Below are 21,823 nucleotides of genomic sequence, written 5' to 3' on the forward strand. Positions count from 1 at the left end.
GCCACTCCTGCAGTAAGAACTGACTGAGACATTGTGAAGTACTTAGTCTCTGTACACCCTCCCAGTCAGTCCTGAGACGGGGTGTCTGTGTCTGTCTGTCTCAAGCAAGAGACCACATCGTCTTTTCTAGTTCCTCTGGCAAGTCCTTTGAGAGGAGCTAGGCCTCGATTGAGAGAGGGCCTGAAGCATAAAGTCAGAACTGGGAATATTGCTTAGGTGGGTGCTGAGTAAATGGCCTTTCCTCCATTTTCCCATCCGTGTAGTGAGGAAAATTGTCCCCCATGGGCGCTTAGCAAGTATTTATTGTAGGCACATTGGAGGCAGAGTTGCTAGGGCCCACCCTCTCCCTCGTCTCCCCTCTGAGAGCTGTAGAGGAGGTGAAGGTGCTTTGAACTCCTCATGTAGGAGAAGGGACTTGAAGATGCCAGCATCCCTCCACAGTTTCCCCATATGACAGCCAGGACATGCCAGCCTAGTGATACTTAAGAAATATGACTTGCTAGGAAAATAAACACCTTGTGTTATTTATTATTTATTAAAAACAAAGCTTTCCTCAGCTGGGAGGTTTCAGATCACTGACAATGTCAAGTTCAATTTTCCTCTGTTAATAACAGGTCGGTGTGCTTGTCAGGAGCATCAAGACGTTTGTCTGGGTGCATCTTTGGCATGTGATGACTGCACGAGAGGAAGGGGACATGGTATTGAAGAAGTGAAATGGTGTGCAGTGTCTGGGCTCAGATCTGTGAACAGCAGTACAGAACAGTGGCCTTTTGGGTGCTGGGCACTACGCTAGAGGCTCTATCTACATCCTCTCATGTAATCCCTCCCCTCCAGGATTGGGGAGAGTGAGGGGTAGCAGGTGGGGAACCCCAGGGTTCGGAAGGGAAGGTGCTAATGGAGATATCCACTGTCTCCTGATGGGGTAGACTCTCGGAGTTTAGAATCAAGGTGAGACTTGGGCTTTGCTGCTAAGAGTCTAGTGAATCAACCGCGGACCGAGAGCATCCTGGAGGAAGTGACAGTGGGTCAGCAGTGGTGGAAGGGATGGGATGCTAGGCTGGGCTAGTTGTGACAGCTTTCTGGAGAAGAAGGGCTGGAACGAGGGCCCCAGTTGAGGTGAAGGCTAGCTGACTTGAGGGCCACCACCTTTTGACCTTGAGTAACTGCATTACTGATAAGGACAATAATACCCTTGCAGTATTGAGTATGAATTCTCCCCACTGAGGAAGGTAGGGAGAGCAGATTTTATTATTTCCACTTAATCACATAAGTGTGGTATAGTTGTTTTTTTGTTGTTGTTTTTGTTAATCCTCACCCAAGGATATTTTTCTATTGATTTTTAGAGAGATTGGAAGGGAGGGGGAGAGACAGAGTGAGAGAAACATGGATGTGAGAGAAACACATCGATTGGTTGCCTCCCACATGCTCCCGGACCAGGACCAAGGATTGAGCCTGCAACCTAGGTACATGCCCTTGACTGGAATCAAACCTGGATCCTTCAGTCCAAAGGCTGACGCTCTATCCACTGAGATAAACCGGCTAGGGCAGTGTGGTATAGTTTAAGAATAGGGATTTTGAAGGTAGGCAAATGTGGGTTTAAGCATAGCCTTCTGAACTTGATTATTTAACCTCTGGGCCTTAGTTTCTCCATTTGGAATGTGGGGAGACTAATACTACATAGGGTGTTTTGTAAGGGATAAAAACTAAAATTGCCCTTGGCATACAGTAGACACTGAATAATTAATAGTAGCTGCTATTGTTGTCAGTGCAGACTAAGAAACAGGCCTAGAGAGTTTAAGTGTCTTGCTCAAGGTCATAAAGCTGGTAAAGACTCGACCCAAGGCCTCCAGACTTTTTATGCTGTGTCCTCCCATTCTGTGGACCTGGGCCTTTCCTTCCCCTCCCTGATCAGGTGGACACTTGGCAGGCAGCAGGCAGGCAGGCCCCGGCGCCGTCCAGGATGCATTTGTGCCTGAGTTGTAAGTTATGGGCTCTTTTCCTGCAGTAGGTATGATTATAGGGTGCTCACAGAGCAGCACACCCTGTTAAAAAAGATTTGCGGAAATGTGCCAGGGCTTTTGTTCACCAAGCAACTCCATTGTGTTTCTCTCCTCTTCCTCACCCCTCCCTTTATCTTCTTAAAAAATAAAATAAAATAAAGAAAGAAAGAAAGAAATGGAAAAGATGAAGGACTGTCAGCACCAGATCATAACATGGGCCCCAGGAGTTGGCGGCTTTTCAGTGCCTGCAGAGAGTTCCCTCCTCTTCTGCTTTCCTCAAGTCCTTGCTTTCCTAAGTCTAATTAAGATCTGTAACCACCCCCAGTCCCCCCAAAAGCAGGGAACTTCCTGTGCCCCTGTCTCTCATTGGCTCTTTCCCTTCAGCTCTGTTACCAGCCTCCCCTGTCCTGTGAATGCCTCCTACAGGAACTATTGAAGTGGCCAGCCAGTCTAACTGCTGGCTGTGGGTGGAGCCAACTTTCTCCGGTCCTCCTCAGGCGATGCCACACTCCTGCCCCAGAACCTTCAGTGACTCCCTGTTAGCTTTTCTCAAGTCCATGCTTCTAAACTTCCCATGCCAGGCTCTCCAGAATCTGACCTCAGCCTACCTTTGCTTTGTTACCCCCCACTGCTTCTTGTATAAACCATATGCTTCCATTACATCAGCCAACACACTATTTTCTGAACAGGTCTGGAAATTACCTGCCTTTGGTCATGTAGTTCCTTTTTCTTGCAAAGTCCTCACCCAGGTGAAATTAGACCCATTCTTCAGGGATTGGCTGAGGTGCCAACTCTTCTGTAACTCACATCTTGCTCAGGAACATGTTCCCCTTACACCTCACATGCCACAGATATGGAATTAATGTAGAATTCGTCCATGGATTCTCTGCTTGTCACTGTGCATGTCTCTTCCAGGGCCTCCTCAGAGTTTTCCTGTCTGTCCCCCTTTCCCACATGCTATGGAGTGTATTTACTCCTTAATTGCACATGATCTAACTTCTTAGGCATTTTTTTCCTTAAGTGTAAAATTTCCTTTTCCATCGTTGTCTGTTCAGTTTAGGAGCCCTAGAGGCTAAGGTGGCAGGACGGTGCAGTAGAAAGAGCCCTGAGTTCTACTCCCAGTGCTGCCTCTGACCAACTGTGATTTGGGGCAAGTAGCTCCCCTTCTCTGGGCCTCAGTTTCCCATTTGTAAAACAATGGGTTGGACTTTCTAATCTCTAGGATTTGTGGATGGCATTTTTAAAAAGTTGTGTTAAGATGTAATTCACATGCTATAAAATTCTCCCATTGTTATGGTCTGAGTTGTGTGTCCCATTCCCCATTTCACAAGTTGAAGGCCTAACCCCTTGTACCTCAAAATGTGACTGTATTTGCAAAAGAATCTTCAAAAATGTAAATTAAGGTTAAATGGGGTCATTATGGTGGGCCCTAATCCAATACGACTGGTCCTTTAATAAGAAATTAGGACACAGACATGTGAATTAGGAAGGACCATGTGAATACACAGAGAGAAGAAGTCCATCTACAAGACCAGAAGAGAGGCCTCAGAATGAAACTAAACCTGCCAACAATTCTGGACTTATAGTTTCCAGAATCATGAGAAGATAAATTCTGTTGTTTGAACCACTCAGTCTGTGGTACTTTGTTATGGTAGCCCTAGCAAACTAATACACTCATTTCATGTACAACTCAGTAGATTGGTATGTTCACAGAGTTGTATATCACCATAATCTATTTTTTGAATATTTTATTACCCCCCAAAGAAACCCCATACCCATTAGCAGTCACACCTTATTTCTCCCCAACCTTCTCTCCAACTCCAGCCCTGGGCAACCACTAATTTGTGTTCTGTTTCTATGGACTTGTCTATTCTGAACATTTCTTATAAGTGGAATTATACAATACTAGAGGCCCAGTGCACGAAATTCGTGCACGGGTAGGGTCCCTAGGCCTGGCTGGCGATCAGGGCCAATTGGGGCCTTCCAGCGGTCATCCTGGGCTCTCCTTTACCGGCTGTCGGCTGCTGACTGGGGCCTTCCTTTGTTCCGCACCGCCTCCTGGTGGTCAGCACACGTCATAGCGAGCAATCAAACTCCCAGTCTCCGGGTCGAATTCCCGAGGGGACAATTTGCATATTAGGTTTTATATATATATATATAGATATATATATATATATAGTCTTTTGTGACTGGATTCTTTTGCTTAGCAGAATGTTTTCAGTGCTCATCTATGTTGTAGCATATGCCAGTACTTCATTCCTTTTTATTGCTGAATAATAATTGATTGTATGGGTATAGCCACCTTTTGTTTGTCCATTCATCACTGATGGACATTTGGGTTATATAAATTTTTTGACTATTATGAATAATGCTAATATGAAGATTTGTGTACAAGTTTCTGTGTGGACATGTTATCATTTCTCTTGGTTATCTACCCAGGAGAGGAATTGCTGGGTCATGTGGTAACTCTATATTTAACTTTTTGAGTAACCACCAAACTGTTTTCCAAAACAGCTGTATCATATTATGTTCCCATTAGCAAAAATAAAGGATTCCAGTGAATCCACACCTTTGCCAACACTTGTTATTATCTGTCTTTTTGTAGCCATCCTTGTGGATATGAAATGGTATTTCATTGTGGTTTTGATTTGTATTTCTCTGATGATGAATAATGTTGAGCATATCTGTTCATGTACTTATTTGCCATTCTTATATTTTTTTTGGAGAAATATTAACATACTTTGCCTATGTTTAAATTGAGTTATTTGTCTGTTATTGATTTGTAGGAGTTCTTGATATATTCTGGATATAAGCGCCTTATCAGATACATGATCTGCAAATATTTTTTTCATATTTTATGGGTTGTCTTTCTTGGTGGTATCGTTTGCAGCATAAAAGTTTTTAATTTTAATGAAGTCCAAGTTATGTAATTTTTCTTGTATTACTTTTGGTTTTGGTGTTGCATCTGAGAAAACATTGCCTAACCCAAGTTCACAAAGATTTATTCCTATGTTTTTTTTCTAAGTGTTTTCTACTTTTAGCTCTTGCATTTAGGTCCATGATCCCTTGTGAGTTATTTTTGTGTATGGTGTGAGGTATGGGTTCAGCTTCATTTTTTGTGTGTAGATATGTGGAAGTCCAGCACCATTTATTGGAATGGATGGGATATTAAAGGTCATTTGAAGCAGCTCATCATCTGAGGAGGAATTGTGGACAACAATTAGTGTGGAGACTGCTTGAGGAAAAGGCTCTTGGTTGTCTTTCCCTTTTTCCCCACAACAGCACCAACACCCAGCTCCCAGCTCCTTTGAGAACTTTTGTGTTGAGATTATATAATTCTGTGTTTGTTTAACTTGCTCTTCACAACTTCCAGAATGGTGTTTTATGCATCTGGATGCTAACTAATTGATTCTGGTGATAGTGGAGGTCATAACAAGAGGGTGATTGGCTTCCATCCTAGCAAGGGTGTTCCTGGCTGTGAGACCTGCTGAAACCAACAGCAGAGAAGTTGTCAACTCTGCTACTGAAGAGGTATTTGTGGGCCCAGAGTCCAGTTGAGGGGGTCCTTGCAGGCCCTTGATTGGGCTGCAGAGGAGATGATAGTGACAACTGAGGCCAGGTAAAAGGGCATTTTCAGCATTTTGGCTCATTTAATCCAATTCTGCATTCAGGCCAGAGGAGAACCATTTTCTTTCCTGTCAGCACCTTTTCAGCAGAGCTAATAGGACCCCTGGGTAGATTAAGGGGCATTAGTGAGACAAGTTATAGTCATACCAGGCTCTACACTACATGCTCCCTTTTCTCCCAGGCCTCAAAGTACCATCTTCCCCACCATGAGAGGTGAGGCAGATGTGGAGGCCTCCGGCAGCCTGCTGGGTAAGAGTACCCGTGGGAAGCCAGTGGGGACCTCAGAGGACACAGGTCTTCTACTTCCTCCTACTGTTGACATGATGGGAATGGGAGGGTCTTGCTAGTCACTGGTAAATCTCTCAGGTAGGGCCCCAGCTCTCTTCTCCAGCGTATACCCATCCTCTTCCATGGTCCCTGGCTCCCGTCAATTCAGACCACACCCATGCTTGTTTGTACTCTTCACCTCTACATCTCCAGCACGTGGAAACTCCCTGGTGCTATGAGTAGTTGTTGAATGAATGCTTTTCCACCTTGAGCTCAACCAGTTCCTTTGACCTCATTTCCCATTGCCCGTTGGCTGTCTTCCAAAGCCTATCAACCATTTAAGGCTCAGCTTAAATATCTTGTCCATAAAGCCTTGCCACTCCTTGCCCCCATAATTGAATATGATAATTTCTTCTCTTTTTAATCTTGTCTTTATTATGTTTCTACCTCTATTTTGCCACTTTTCACATTCTGACCAGCGATAAAATATTTGTGTGTATGGCTAAACCCCAGAATTGAAACACAAGGCATGAGACAGGGAACATACTTTCTCATTTTGTATTTCACTGCCTTTCTCCTCCTTTCCATTCACCCCTCCTAGAGTGGTGTTTTACAGACATTTGCCACTCAACGAAATCTGCTTAATTACTATGCCTAGGTTACTGATGGTTTGTGCTGGGTCTCTGCCCCCCAGGGTAGTGTTCTGCCTACAGCTTTATGCTGCCCAGAGGATTTTCCTGGGTTTCACATCCTGGAGAAGGAAGTATCTGCAAGAGACAGATGTCAGTGTGTGGCATTCTCCATCTACTATGTATAATTTACATATCTCTGTGTAGGGAACATCACCACAAGCGCATTACTAAGGTATTATACTTGACTCCTGGCAGGAAGAATTGGAGCAGATAACACATCAGTGGTAATCCCTTGCTCTGCCCTGGAGGATACAGAAAAATCTCTGGTGTGAGCTGCTGGCTGTGGATTTTAGAGACTCACCTGCTATGTTAATGTGGTGGCTGGATTTCTTTCTCCAGTTGATTAGGCAGCTCTTCTCTGTTCTCTGCTCTTTGCAGTCCTCTCATCACTCTCCCCACTCGCCCCAGTTCTTGACCTGGAAGGTGGGCCAAGTGGGGTCAGAGGCTGCAGGGAGGGAGGGGCCACTTACAGGGCTGAGCTACAGAGGGCCTTTGGGGAAGACTGACTGGCAGGGAGGCTCAGGCTCAGGTGCCCAGTCTCTAGTGAAAGAACAGGGGAGGAGGAAATGATGGTGACCCTCTATACTGATGCAGGCTGTTTCCAAATGCACTTTCATGTAGATTTTCACTTTTGAGTCTCACAACATCATTCCTGGGATGTTTTTACCTCTGTTTTCAGACATAGGGTCTATGGAGCATACAGGAAGGCGACTTGTTCCTGAAGTTAGTAGCAGGGACAGGAGGGAAGTTCACACTCTGTAGGATGCATCATTGGTTAGGAAGCCAACCATACCTTGCACTCAGAGATCATTGGATGCATATTTGTCCAGCAAATGAATAGCGGCATCAATAAATAGTTGACTTGAGACAAAAGTTGATTTGAGTTTTCTGGGTTTTACTCCCAGCTCACTCCAGTCTCCTTCACTCTTTGACTCAGTTTCTTCTCTTCCCCATCGGGCTAGCCACTCTCCCTAGTCCTTGCATAAGTCCTAGCCTGAAGAATGACACCCAGAGATTTCTGGATAAGGTGATGCAGAATGTTGGTCCTGTGAGTCTGAGTGGCAGGTCGGCAAATACTTAACTGTAAAACCCTCATCCTTGGCTTGAGGTAGATATTGTTAAGTGAGTACAGTTCTCTTTCTTCACACCCCACTCAATTCTTGTCTACATAGCGCTCCAGGTCACCACCGCTGAGGGGCCACAGTGGCATTTAGGATATCAAGTAGGCTTTATCTCGGGTATAGTAAAAAGAGCATTCGTCTGAGGGTCAGAGGACCTAGCTTTAGACCTTGGCCTCTCCATTCTGCTTTGTGATGTTGGGATAATCCCTGGACATTTGGGGCCTGGAACTTGATGGTTTCTTAGGTCCCTTATAGCTCTGAAATTCTAGGATTCCGTGGTTCTCTTGGGGAGGGAGAGGCTTATCATCCGTGTGGCCTGGCCACAGAGGGGTAGGATTAACCTCCAGGGTCAGCAAGCTTACAGAGCTCAGGAAATGCCTCTCTGTGATCCATATTTGGTCCAGAGACAGGTGGTGGGGCCTGGAGGAGGGGAAGTTTGCTCACAGCCTCAGGGCTGGGGGAAGGGAGCCCTAACTCAGCTGCCCTTGTTTCTGATGGATTGAAGGAGTACTCACTGCATTTAGATCTTGGCAAAGATGCTGCACCCTGTAAGTTAACTCTTCCAAGTCAAGTACTGGCCGTTAATGCATCTCTCTCTCTCTCTCTCTCTCTCTCTCTCTCTCTCTCTCTCTCTCTCTCTCTCTGCTGGTGTGGGGCAAGGAGAACTGTCAGTGAGGAGTTTATTGGGAATCAAGGTTTACTCACTTTTCAGTAAATTTTTATGAGATGCCAATCCCTTGGGCAGATGCTGCTCCTTGGACTTGCATCATGGCCTCCAGCAAATGACTTCCTTTGAGCCATTATTCCCCCATGCTCTCTTGTTTGGTAGGAGGGGTCCAGAAATATTTAAAGTGCTAGTGAACCAGTTCCTTTGTCACCACTGCAAAGCCAGGTGAGGGTCATGGAACATTTCCCCCCATTGTCCAGAAGGAGATACTGAGGCCCAGAGAGAATTTCTGGTGAAGCTGTGACTGCTGACAGTTGGAGGGAGAGGCCTCTGGTGTGAGCTCTCAAGGCTGTGAGTGAGCCTCGGTCGATCCATGTGTGTATTTGTGAGGCACTGTGAGATTAGCCACTGAGCAGAGCTTTTATTTATGATGGCGCCTAGAACTCTCCGTCCGCTGCCATCAGTGGTGTTGCCGAGCTCCCAGGGGCATCGTAAATTTCCTAGGTAATCTGTGTGTCTGCCATGTCCGGAGGCAGCCTTCTTCAGACGGTCCTCAAGGAGTGAGATTGGGCTTGGACCAGGCTCAGCTTTTCCCAGGTGTGGCAGAGGCTTCATCTCACAGGGCTGGGCAGAGAAGCGCGGGGCCTGGGAGTTGGAGGGGCCTGAGTCTGTGTTGTTACATAATGCTCTACTTTGGTCACTTATAATATAGCAGATGTAGTAATTTGGCATTCATGGCTCCTCTTGACTAAAATGGTTGAAATGAGTGATCTAACGTGGGCAAGACACGGGATTTTAATAATATCCAAGCAGTATTAAGTAGTATAAGCCTAATGCAGATTGTAATTTTTTTATTAACTTAAATTGGGTGAACATTTACATATACATATTTAAATATATTTTTATTGATTTCAGAAAGAGGAAGGGAGATGGGAGAGAGAGAGAGAAACATCAATGATAAGAATTATCGATTGGCTGCCTCTTGCACGCCCCCTACTGGGGATGGAGTCCACAACCTGGACACGTGCCCTGACCAGGAATCAAATCGTGGCCTCCTTGTTCATGGCTCAATACTCAACCACTGAGCCATGCTGGCTGGGCTATATTTTAATTTGTAACGTGCTTTTCTCGAAAGCAGTCATACTGCCTTCTTTAAACCAATGTTTCATATTTTGTATTTTTCACTAATTTGGAAGTATTTCTTATTACTGATTAATGAGGTTTTACTAAGAATAGGATCAAAGCATCATACTATCTAGAGCTGGAAGGTTCCTTAGAGATTATCTCACATTCTTCATTTTCTTTATTGATTAAGGTATTACATATGTGTCCTTATCCCCCCATTACCCCTCTCTCCCCCTCCCCCCCTGCTCATGCCCTCACCCCCCTGGTGTCTGTGTCCATTGGTAATGCTTATATGCATGCATACAAGTCCTTTGGTTGATCTCCCCCCCTTATCACATTCTTCATTTTAGAGATGAAAAAACACTAGTTATTGATTGTACACACTCACAGATGATCAGTGCTTTTTTTCTTTTCATGTACAGCTTTGTTCCCTAATATGAAAGGGCTTCAGGGGTGAATAAATGGAGAGAATAGAAATTTTTTCTTACCTTTTATTGAAGTAAAACATATAGACATGAAAATTCAATGAACTTTGGTAAAGTGAACACATTATGGGACCAGTACCCAGATTAAGAAACTGAACTTTACCAACACCCCCGAAGTTACCCTCAGGCCCCTGGGCAAGGGCCCCAGGGAGTCCCAGAGTATAGGGAAGAGCAGACTCAGGAGGCAGCCATCATGTCACTTAAAGCAACTAAAAGCCCTACAGAAGGCCCTGGTCAAGCGTAACCACCATCCTGACATCTAATAGCATAGATTCATTTTTGAACTTCACATCAGTGGAATCATATAGTATGTGCTCTTTTGTGTCTGGCTTCTTCAACATTTTCCCACTGAGATTCATCCACGCTGTTGCAAGTGGCTATAGTTCATGAATTTTCATTGCTGTGGTATTCCACTGTGGGACTATATATCACATTGATTTAGCCTTTCTACTATTGACGGACATTTTAGTAGTTTCCAGATTTTGGTTATTTTTAAATAGTACTTCCCCTTCTATGAATATTCTGGTATACCTTTTCATGGAAACCCATTTCTGTTGGTTTATAGGAAAGAATGGAATTGCTGAGTGGCATATTCTACTTCTGATGTTATTCCCAGTTTCCCACACTGTTTGTGTCAGTCTATACTCCCTGCAGCAGTGTGTGAGAGTTCCGTTTGGCCTGTGTTTGTCTAGGCCTTGGAATTTTCTCTTGTTATTATTTATTTATTTTTGGCTTCTTTTTCTTAAAAAAAAAAATCTTTATTGTTGGAAGATTAACCTCTTCCAGCCCGCTCCCATCCTCCTCTCCCCTCCCTCACAGGCCCTCACCACCACATCAACAATAACCAGTGAGGTTGAGCACTAGGAATGGGATTTTGAGCACGACTGAGATTTTTAGCTCTTACATCCGGGAAGTTACTCTATGCCATACAAGGAGGACCCAGAGAGACTAGGACATATTTCAGGGATGAGAAGTAAGCATATAGCTACTGTGTAGTATCGATCAGCTTAGAGTAGAAGCAGCTGCAGCCCCTTGAGGTTGGGGTTGTAGCTTATGTACTTTTCCACCTGCCTTCCCCTTTGGTGGTTAGGAGAGGGCTAGGTACGTAGGTGTTCAGTGAAGATGAGTGCTGGGATTGTCCCAAGGTTCAGCTAGAGAGGGATGATGGAGACAGACTGGGGTGGGTGTGGGAGCAAGGAGTCCATGACGGGCTAGCTTTGGGGTGTGCACAGGCTTCTCAAATGTGGGTCAAGTCCAGCAGTGCTGCCTGAGTGCTATGAGCATGGCCTCCCATGGCCTCTTCTGCAAGCTTGGGATGGCAGGGTCTGTGAACTACTGGGGGATGGATGTGATGCTGACAGGGTCTGTGAACTACTGGGGGATGGATGTGATGCTGACAGGCTGCGTGATTCTGCGCCAGGGTCCTCCTGGGTGAGGGCCGGGTGTACCTTACCCTACCTGCAGAGTCCACACTTGCATTGACCACCTCCCTGTGCCCATCCCCTGGCTCCTTTGGGAGGTCTGGGCCCGATTCTGCAGGGTCATGTCCCTTGGAGGGGATGAAGTGAGCAGGGGTTGCAGGCCTTTGTGAATGAAGGCACACCTGGGATGATTCCCTCTGTATGGCCATGGGGAGCCCCAGGGTTGAGGGAAGGGCAGCTCCAGGAGGCACCATCATATCACACATAATGTACCAAAAAGTGCTATAGAAGCCCAGGTTTGGGAGATTACACAACACCGTTTATCTCAGCCTCCTGCAAGGCAGGGCTAGCGTCAGTCATCCTTGGCAAAGAACCATTCATTCGTGTTTTTTTAAAAAAAGATTTTTAAAAAAATTTATTATTAGGGAGAGAGGAAGGGAGAGGAAAAGAGAGAGAGAAACATTGATTGGCTGCCTCCTGCACACTTCCTAGCGGGAATCGAGCCTGCAACCTGGGTATGTGCCCTAACGGGACTTGAACTGTCAACCTTTCAGTGCATGGGACAACGGCCAACAACTGAGCCACACTGGCCAGGGCCATTCACTCTTTTATTATCAGTAGAAATCTTATCCCTCTACACTGCACCAACTCCTTCCAGATGCTTCAAACCTATTTAGTTGATAAGGTCTTCATAAAATTTTCTCTCTGGCCTGTTTCTTTATGCCACCTTTCAATTCAAAACCAAGAGAAGAGCCAGCATGGATGTGTTTCCAATATGTATGTGCCAGGTGCTGCAAGGGCACTGGATGAACCAGCTCTGGGCCCTGCCGGAAGCTGCTCAGTATCCAGCACACAGAACAGAGTACATGTACACAAGTAACGAATCCGGGCCAGGGTACAAGAGTATCTGAGGGCCAAGAGGACAGGTGCCAAAGTAGAGGAAGAGTGTAGCTACTTTCCGTCTTTCCCTGCCCCTATTCCCTTGTGTCTCTCTTGTCTCTTTCTGTCTAGGAATCATTATTACTTACTCGTGAAATGCTCTTCACTGATGCATGTCTCAAGAGAGGTGATAGGGATTGGGTAGAACTGGGGTGTGGGTGAGGAGGATTTGTTAGATCTCAGCTCTCTTCTCAGGCCAGGCCCTGTCCTTCAGGAAGCCAAGGCGACTCCCACCTTCCTTCTCTGTGTGTCTCTATCAGTAAAGCACTTGATGAGCAAATGAGTAAGATGTGATGCGTAGTCGTTGCTGGGCCGCCTCCTCTCCTGGCCAGCAGTGGGCTGGCGTGCGGATGGATGAGCTCAGGTTTGGACATGACTCAGGAGGAAGGTAGTAGAGAAATATAAGTGATCTCATGTGGTATTAAGTGGAGCTGGGAACGTGAAGTGTGCATACGCTTATCTTCTTGTCATTTCTCTCCTCATTCCAGCCCCCTGGCAGCAGTCTGCCTGGATGGGACTCTCTATGGAGTATAGTCAGAGAAGAGGAAACTGGCTCCATTTTCACCTGCTCATGAGTTTTCACTGACCATTCCAGCTTCTTGACTTGGAGCGTTGGAGAGGGGCGAAGTCCCTCAGCATGCAGTCTGCCTTCTCTCTCTCTGAAGTGCTCTGTCTTCCCTCTTAGTGAGCAGAGGGACAGGTTGGCCTTGACTGGGGGAAGGTCTGATGGACTTTGGCACTTTTTGAGAGAGGAGATGTGGGAGAAGACCCTACCCTAGGAGGTCAGGCAGAGAGGGAATTCGTATGGTCTGGTGGAAGGACCTTTTGCCTGTAAATGAGAACCTCTGATTTCCAGTTGTGGTTCAGATATTAATTAGTTTGATGTCCTTGGAAAAGTTCCTTGTCCCCCATATCTGTTACCTCACATGTTAAATGGCGATATGTATACCTGCCCTCCCTACCACCAGAGTAGTGATGAGGACAACGTGAGTTAGTGTGACAGCCTAGGGGAGTGAAAGTGCTGTTCAGAAGTAATCTATAATAATAAAAGGGTAATATGCTAATTAGACCAGACATCTTCTGGACGTCATTCCGGATGTCCTTCCTGACAGGGCGGAGGGAAGCCAGCCGGGTCCCTGGTGCCTGCAGGTGGCGGGAGGAGGGAAGCAACCAGGTCATGGGTGCCGGAGGGAAGTCGGTGCTGGCAGCTGGGGGAAGGAAGGCCTACTCTTGCACAAATTTTCGTGCATTGGGCCTCTAGTATGATATGATAGTTAATAATAAGTACTGTAAACACTCAGAGCCGTGGGGGTCAGTAATTACAGCTGGAAAGGGCTGTGGATCCCAGGGTTGGGGTCATGCAGTGCAGAGCCCGGCATCCGAGAGGTCCTTCCAGGTCCATTATCCCACTGGAGGACGCTGAGGCATGGCAGGGAGTCTGGAGCACTTGATAAAGGAGGCAGTTTAAAGCAATACTTGAAGGGGGGAAGACAATGACTGTGTTAGGCACTGTGATGGGCAGGTGACTGACTTCCCGTTGGCCAGAAGTAATTGTCTAGAGGTGCAGTCCTGGAGAAGCGTGGAGGTGAAGGATGTGCTCAGTCCCCCGAGTTAGACTAAGGCTTGAACCTGATTGGGGGGGGGAGGGGTCCCTTCTTTCCTCATTTTTTTGGAGGCAGTGTGGTAGTGGAAGAGCTCTGATTTAGGAGTCAGAATATCTTGGGGGCACGAGGTGTCCTGAGTCCCATCTCTGTCATGTTTTTGGTTCTGTGACCTTGAGCAAGCCCCTTACCTCTCTAAGTACCACGTCCTGCACCTGGAATTGTACTGTCTTCAGGATTGCTGTGAGGATTGAGTGAAGTGAAAGAACAGCCTGGAAATAGAAGGTGCTCAATAAATGTCACTTAAGTCTGAATTTCTTTCCCATCCATCTCATTTATGGTGTTTGCAAGGAATATTCCAGAGCCTTTTGACATCCACATTGATCCATGCCAGGCCTCAGAATTTTCCTTTCTTTCTGTGGAGACAGACTTGGCAGTCACTCTAATTTCATACCAACAACCTATATTCTCATGTCAGCCATAGACGTGTCCAGTTTGCACCCAGATATTATGTAGCATGGTTTTGCAAATAATGTTTACATGGGGGAAAATCCAGAATTTAAAAGCAACTTTTGTGTAAAAAACTTATTTTTTACTAGAGGCCCAGTGCATGAAGATTCATGCACTCGGGGGTGTCCCTCAGCCCAACCACCCTCTCACAATCCAGGACCTCTTGGGTAGGGTCCCTAGGCCTGGCCTGAGACCAGGGCTTATTGGGGCTTTCCTTCCCTGGGCTGTAGGCAGCTGGCCCCACCCCCGCCGCTGCCACTGCTTGCCATCTGTGCAGCACTGCCCCCCCTCCCCTGACACTGGTGGCCTCCCTCTGCAGGCGACAGACTGGGGTGCAATGGCTTGTCTGGTCTGGGCCTCCCTCTTTCTTTGCTGGGGAGCGGGGCCAGCCCTGCAAGGGGCCGTTTGCCTACCTGATCTCCCCTAACTGCTTGCCTGCCTAACTGATCACCCCTAACCGCTGGTCTGCCTACCTGATCACCCCTAATCACTCTTCCTGCCTGCCTGATTGCCCCTAACCGCTTGCTTGGGGGCGAGGCCAGCCCGGTGAGGGGCCATCTGCCTACCTGATCTCCCCTAACCACTTGCCTGCCTACTTGATCACCCCTAACCACTGGCCTGCCTACTTGATCACCCCTAACCACTTGCCTGCCTACCTGATCACCCCTAACCGCTGGTCTACCTACCTGATCACCCCTAACCACTCTGCCTGATTGCCCCTAACACTTGCTTAGGGGCGGGGCCAGCCTGGCAAGGGGCCATCTGCCTACCTGACCTCCCCTAACTGCTTGCCTGCCTACCTGATCACCCCTAACCCCTCTGCCTGCCTGCCTGATTGCCCCTTACCGCTTGCTTGGGGGCAGGGCCAGCACTGACTTCCAGTTGGTCAGCCTCTGGTTGTTACTGGTCATTACAACCCAGGGTTTTTATATATTAGGATGACTATGTTTTAAAAATAGTTTTATTGATCTCAGAGAGGAAAGGAAAGAGAGAAAGAGATAGAAACATCAATGATGAGAGAGAGACATCGATTGGCTCCCCCTCTGCATACCCCTCACTGGGAATCAAGCCCCACATCCTGGGCATGTGTCCTGACTAGGAATGGAACCATGACCGCCTGGTTCATAGGTCGACGCTCAACCACTGAGCCATGCCAGCTGGGCTAACAAACTTGTAGAAGCAGAGATCTTTCCCGCCTAAAAACAAAATCTAATTTGTGGATCTGTGCAGCACAGAGAAATCACTGAGCCCAGCTCTGCTGCTGCTGGGAGTGGCCTTGGGCAAGTCACATGGCTCCTTCTGGCCTCAGAGTGTGTTACCTGTAGAATGAGAGGATACATAGACCAGGTCTCCCCACCTAAGCCCCACAGGGATGTTGGGGATGATGACATGGACCCTGAGTAGAGTTGAAGGACCAGTATGGCAGTGGCACCTGCTGGGAGAGTCACCAGGTAAGGCTTCATGGTCTACCATCACATCATCACCTGTTGGGCTAGGACTCCTAGGTTATATATATATTCTAAAGTCTCTCCTGTTTCTAAAGTTCTTTGACTCATAAAATCCTGGGTTTACATCTCTACTTGGTTGACTAATAGACATCTTAATGTGTTGGAAAATGCACTTTTGGCCTCCCCCACCCTGTTTCCTTTATAGAACAAACAGGATCTCTCCTGTTCTTACTACTTCCACTGCTACACCCCTGATCAGAGTCACCACCATCATCTCTCGCTTGGATTATTATAACAGCTTCCCAAGTCATACCCCTGTCACTGCCCTTGCTCATTGAGACCTTCCCTTACTATTCTGTTTAAAATAGCTGCCCTTTCCCCACCCCTTTATTTCCTACATAGCACACCAGACATATATTTTTTACTTCTTTTTAAATTGTCTTTCTTTTTTGTTGCACCCATGTCCTCAATGTAAGCCATATGAAGGCAAGGATTTTTTGTCATTTTTTCTTCTTCTCGTTTTGTGCACGGCCCTAAACCCAGTAACTAGATCAGATGACTAATCTGATCTTTAGAAACTGCTGGCAGTCTGGGAATTACTGTTCACCCTCTAGTCAAGTTTTCCTTGATGCCAGTCCCAACCCTTGGCCTTGGACAGCATGGCCGCTGCCCACCTGCCCACCCTACGACTCCTATCTTTTATGTATTGTTAGTTATCCAGCCCTGTGTATGTTAGGACTGGATCTGGTAGGCAAGATAACTGAGGACTTGATCTTTTTTATTTTATTTTAAAAATATATATTTCTTTATTGATTTCAGAGAGAAAGGGAGAAGGAGAGAGAGATAGAAACATCAATGATGAGAGAGAATCACCTCCTGCACACCCCCTACTGGGGATCAAGCCCACAACCCAGGCATGTGCCCTTGGCCGGAATCGAACCTGGGACCCTTCAGTCCGAAGGCTGACGCTCTATCCACTGAGCCAAGCCGGCTAGGGCCTGAGGACTTGATGTTATACTGCCAATCCCTTTTGCCCAGCACAGATCTAATCCTATCTAATAAAAGGGCAATATGCAAATTAACTGTCACTCCATCACAAAGATGGTGGTGCCCATAGCCACAAGATGGCGGTGCCCAGTCCCCTCAGCCTCGTCGGAGTCCCCAGTCCTGGGGGGGCTGCCACCGAGAGTGGGCAGTGTGAGCGGCCTGGTGGAATGCTTGCTTCATTGCCGCAGCAACGCCCCAGCCACGGAGGGCCTCTGGGGGCCGGGGCGGCGGCGGTGGGGGGGGGAGGGCCTGGTCCGAGCGCAGGCCCGGATTGGAGACGGTGGGCCTGACTCCCGTGGAAGCAGCGTGGCTCCCGGCTGCGCGCTGTGGTTCCTGCCGGCTCCTGGGGAAGTGACAAGCGGCCTACTGTGCGTGATGGGCTACTAGTATGTAATAGAAAGTGCTCAATAAATTCATTGTTTATTCATTTACTGGCAAATATTTTACTGAATTGCTGTTGAGAAATGATTAAAATTCAACCCTATAAATGATTTGGACCTTTGGAAGGTGTCTGACAGGTCTGAACAAGGGTCAGTGACCAGAATCGATCTGCATTGGTAGGCAGGACGTGGAAGGGTGTGGATGATGCAAACTTTAGTGTGTTTCTCTGGGAGTGTGGCAGCTGAGTTACAGGTTCTCCTTGTTTCTGCTTCCAGGATGGCCACAGTTCCCAGAGGACGAGGAATGCACTTGTTTCTTTAAATTTCCACGGAGGGTAGAAGCTGCTCTTTGAGATTTTAAAATACGCTGCACGGTCTCGATGGTGTCAGATAGCTAGTTTATAGGTCCTGTCCTGGCTGTGATAACTCAGGCTAAGCTGGATAATAAACGAAAGTGGGACAGAGCCGCAGGATAAATATTGCTTCAGGGCATCTTGAACGGCACAAATCATGGGAAAATATCTTCCTAGCTTTCATTTCTCCTCTTCCTCTCTGGCCCTCTCAAAGTAGCTGGCAGAACAGACTCTATTCCTTACAGCACCCCACCCCCAGGCCCAGCCTCCGCTCTCAGCGCACAGCTATGGGAGGAGGGATGCAGATTGGCCCTTGAATGCAGGTGTTGCTCTGCCTTCCTGCCCAGCTCTGCAGGGACCCCCTGAGAACCAGCTTGGACTAGGGCAGGTCTCCCATTTGTGGCCATTCTTCATTCAAAGCTATGGACCACTGCTAAGCTCTGCAGGCCTGTTTCTCTCTAAAACAAGGGGGTTTAATTGGTGGTTCTTAGTCTGGAGTGAGAATTTGAGTCATCTGGGGAATTTCAAATCAGCTTGCCAAGTTCTGTCCTAGTGCCCAGCATCAGCATGGTGGAAGTGTAGCCTTTCTTGCTGCCACGCACCTTTCCCTGGCTCCTGCCAGTGAGTGCTCCTGTGCCCAATCCTTTTTAGGAACCACTGTCTGTACAGCCCTCTTGTACAAAAGAAGGCTGTGAGATGGTGATGGGTTAGGTGTTGAGATGGGCCGTTACGTGTGACCCCACTCTTGTACTCAATCCATCAGCACTGTCACTTGATAAAGCTTTCTGAAGCTTTGGAATCGTGCTTGCTTTGTAATCAACATCAACCCACAGGTATTAATTGAGCCCGTAGGGAATATAAAGGTGTCTCAAGTATGTATGCACAAAAGGTAACTAACAGCACAAGGCAGGTGAGCTATTCAATGAAGAAGATGGTCTCAGTAAAGGACATTATCAGCCATCCCAGCCTTCCCCTTCCAGAAATGCAGGAGTTATTCTCAGCTTTTTCTCTCAACACCCCTCTCCCCCCTCCCCACTCCCAATCCACGTTCACTTGTTTCCATCTGCACTCTGTCTCTTGATCATACTAGTACTTTTCTAGTTCGGGTGCTCAGGTGTCTTACCTGAACATTACGATAGTCTTCTAACCAGCCCTCTCCAAGCCTTCTTTTGCCAATCTACAGTGGCCATGTCTACTGACCTGGTACCTGTGCCTTGTGCGTGGAGGATGCTCACCATATCTGAGTGGATTAACTTCAGTGGTCTCCTATCAGGCTCTGTATGGCCTTCCAAGCCCTTCGCATGGGCCTGTGGCCCTGCCTCCATAGCCTCACAGGCTGCATGTTCCAGCCACTCTGCTCTTCTTGCCCTTTCTTGATTCTACCACAGACTTCCTGTATCAGTGTCACCCATGCTGTCTGCTCTCCCTGGGACCAGGACACTTGTTCTCTCTTTGTTTTTCATTAAAAAAAATTTTTTTTCAATTTTAATTGACATACCATATTATATTAGTTTCAGGTGTACAACCCAGTGATTAGACATTTATAAATGTTACGAAGTGACGGTCCTGATAATCCTAGTACTCATCTGATACCATATATAGTTATCACAATACAATCGACTATATTCCCTATGCTGTACTTTACATGACTTTTCTGTAACTACCAATTTGTACTCCTTAATCCCTTCACCCTTTTCATCCCGCAAACCCCTCCCATCTTGTAACTGTCAAATTGTTCTTTGTATCTATGAGTCTGTTTCTATTCTGCTTGTTGGTTTATTTTGTTTTTTAGATTCTACTTATTTCGCTCAGCACAGCACCTTTTAGGTCCATGCTGTTACAGATGGCAAGATTTTTTAATGGCTGAGTCATTTTCTTTCTTTCTTTTTTAGTTTTTTGTTTGTTTGTTTGTTAATTCTCGCCTGAGGATATTTTTCCATTGATTTTTAGGGAGAGTGGAAAAGAGAGGGGAAGACAGAGAGAAATATCAATGTGAGAGAAACACATCGATTGGTTGCCTCCTGCATGAGCCCCGACCAGGCAACCCAGGTACGTGCCCTTTATCAGGATCGAACCCGGGACCCTTTGGTTTGAAGGCCGACACTCTGTTCACTGAGCCAGACCAGCTAGGGCATGGCTGAGTAATTTTCCATTGTATATATGCATCACTTCTTTACCCATTCACCTATTGATGGACTCTTAGGTTGCTTCCGTTATCTTGACTATTGTAAGTAATACTGCAATGAACATGTAGATATATATGTCTTTTATTCATTTTTTTGCAGCATGAATACTTTTATATAACTTGGGGAAAATAAGTCACAAATTTTAAAGATGAATCCACTTAGATGATAATTGAAATTTAAAAAAAAATTTATGAACAAGATTCTCTTGAATGACCCATTCACAGAAGTTCACTTAGTCCAACTCAATGAAGCCCATGTCCTTGGTGTACTGATGGAACCACTGGTGGCACATTTTGAGGCCATATTTCCAGATCAGACCATGCCAGTTTGGGGATATGCTGCATTACAAGAACCCTGGCTGAATTTTCTTCAATAGTTCTAGTAGAGCTGCTGGTGACCCATCTTGCTCTCTCTGATGCAATGAGGCAAAAGGAACGAGCTGGCACATAAATGTGTTCTTGAAACTTTGGGGCGAGTTTACCCAGAACGCCTGGATGTATATATCTCTTAGTGTTTTGGGTTTCTTTGGATAAAAACCCAGAAGTGGAATTGCTGGGTCCTTCTTTGTCTGAAGTTTCTGTTGAGAAATCAGCTGGCAATATTATGGGAGCTCCCTTGTTAGTAACTAACTGCTTTTCTCTTGCTGCTTTTAAGATTCTCTATCTTGGTGTGGGCCTCTTTGAGTTCATACTGTTTGGGACTCTCTGTACTTCCTGGACTTGTATGTCAATTTCCTTTACCAAGTTAGGGAAGTTTTCCGTCATTATTTTTTGTAGAGTTTCCAATTCCTTGCTCTCTCTCTTCTCCTTCCAGCAAGCCCATTATGTGAATGTTGGTATGCTTGATGTTGTTCCAGAGGCTCGTTATACTAGCCTCATTTAAAAAAAAATTTTTTTTTCTTTCTGTTCTGATAGCCAATTTGATGGAAACTAAGATGTGGTGCTTACCTGTTGGCTCTATGGTGGAGGGACTCAGCAAAAGAACAGTGGCCTTTGCCAGCACTTCTGGGACACCTGTTCTCTTTTCTCTGCTAGGCAGGCTAACTCCTACTCACCTAGTGGGCCCAGATAGGTGCCCCCAGAAGAAATAGCCACCTCCTTCTCTGTGCCCTGCCTGGTATTGGACCACGTGTTACATTCTTGTGCTGTTTAAAAGATTTGTTTTGTTTTAAAGTTCTTATTTGTTTAATATATCTCTCCCTCCATCTCACTCTCTGTCTCCATCTCTTCTTAAAGTTTAATCTTCTTGAAAACAGAGACCAACTATGTCTTAAATTGACCCCATATGCCAAGTACAGTGTTTGGCAGATCTCTGCCTAGTAAGTGTTTGTTGAATGAATAATGTGTAGTGGAAAGACACTGATCACAGAGTTGAGAAAGGTATATTTTTGTATTGGTTCTGTTACTGCTTTGCTAGGTGACCCTAGATGAGTTCATTCTTCCCTCTAGAAGCTCATGTTTTCTTCAGTTGTACAGAAGGTGTACACCTGAATGAGTCCCAGGTCTCCTTCTGATTCTGACATTCTGCGATTCTGTGTGTTAGAAAATGGAGATGTTTGTGAGTCCATTTTCACAAGTATGCATGTCCTGTTGTCCTGAGGACAGGGCCCTCCTCAGGGTGTCCGTTACAGGCCATGAGTAGGACCTCAGGAGCCTCTAGTGAGGTCTCCTCTACCCCGCCTCTCGTCTGGCCTTCCTTATTTTCTGAGGAAGTGGCCCGGAGTGCTCGTGAGGCTTTCATCGCCAGCTTTGTGCTTTGTGCGATGTGAAGTGGTGGGGATGAGCCTCTGACTTCTCATGTGCTCTGTGGATACGAGACCTGCTAAGTGAAGGGTGTTGTATGTGATGTGCTGGTCCTGAGGGACCCTGGGGCTGGGCAGCATCTCACAAGGTGTGAGACTGGGAGCAGCTCAGTCCCTCAGCCTGAAAGCAGAATTGGAATGGAGAAGCCCAGG

At 46.5% G+C, this 21,823-nt stretch overlaps 1 protein-coding gene and 1 pseudogene across 3 annotated transcripts in view; one reads left to right on the plus strand and one right to left on the minus strand.

Moving 5' to 3' along the window:
- Positions 1-21,823, plus strand: part of TSPAN9 (tetraspanin 9) — a 204,459-nt gene that overhangs the window by 70,726 nt on the left and 111,910 nt on the right. The gene's annotated exons all lie outside the window — the stretch shown is intronic.
- On the minus strand, positions 20,102-20,295 carry LOC103288026 (40S ribosomal protein S29-like; annotated as a pseudogene).

The sequence above is a fragment of the Eptesicus fuscus genome, chromosome 7, assembly GCF_027574615.1.
Source record: "Eptesicus fuscus isolate TK198812 chromosome 7, DD_ASM_mEF_20220401, whole genome shotgun sequence".
NCBI classification, from domain to species: Eukaryota; Metazoa; Chordata; class Mammalia; order Chiroptera; family Vespertilionidae; genus Eptesicus; species Eptesicus fuscus.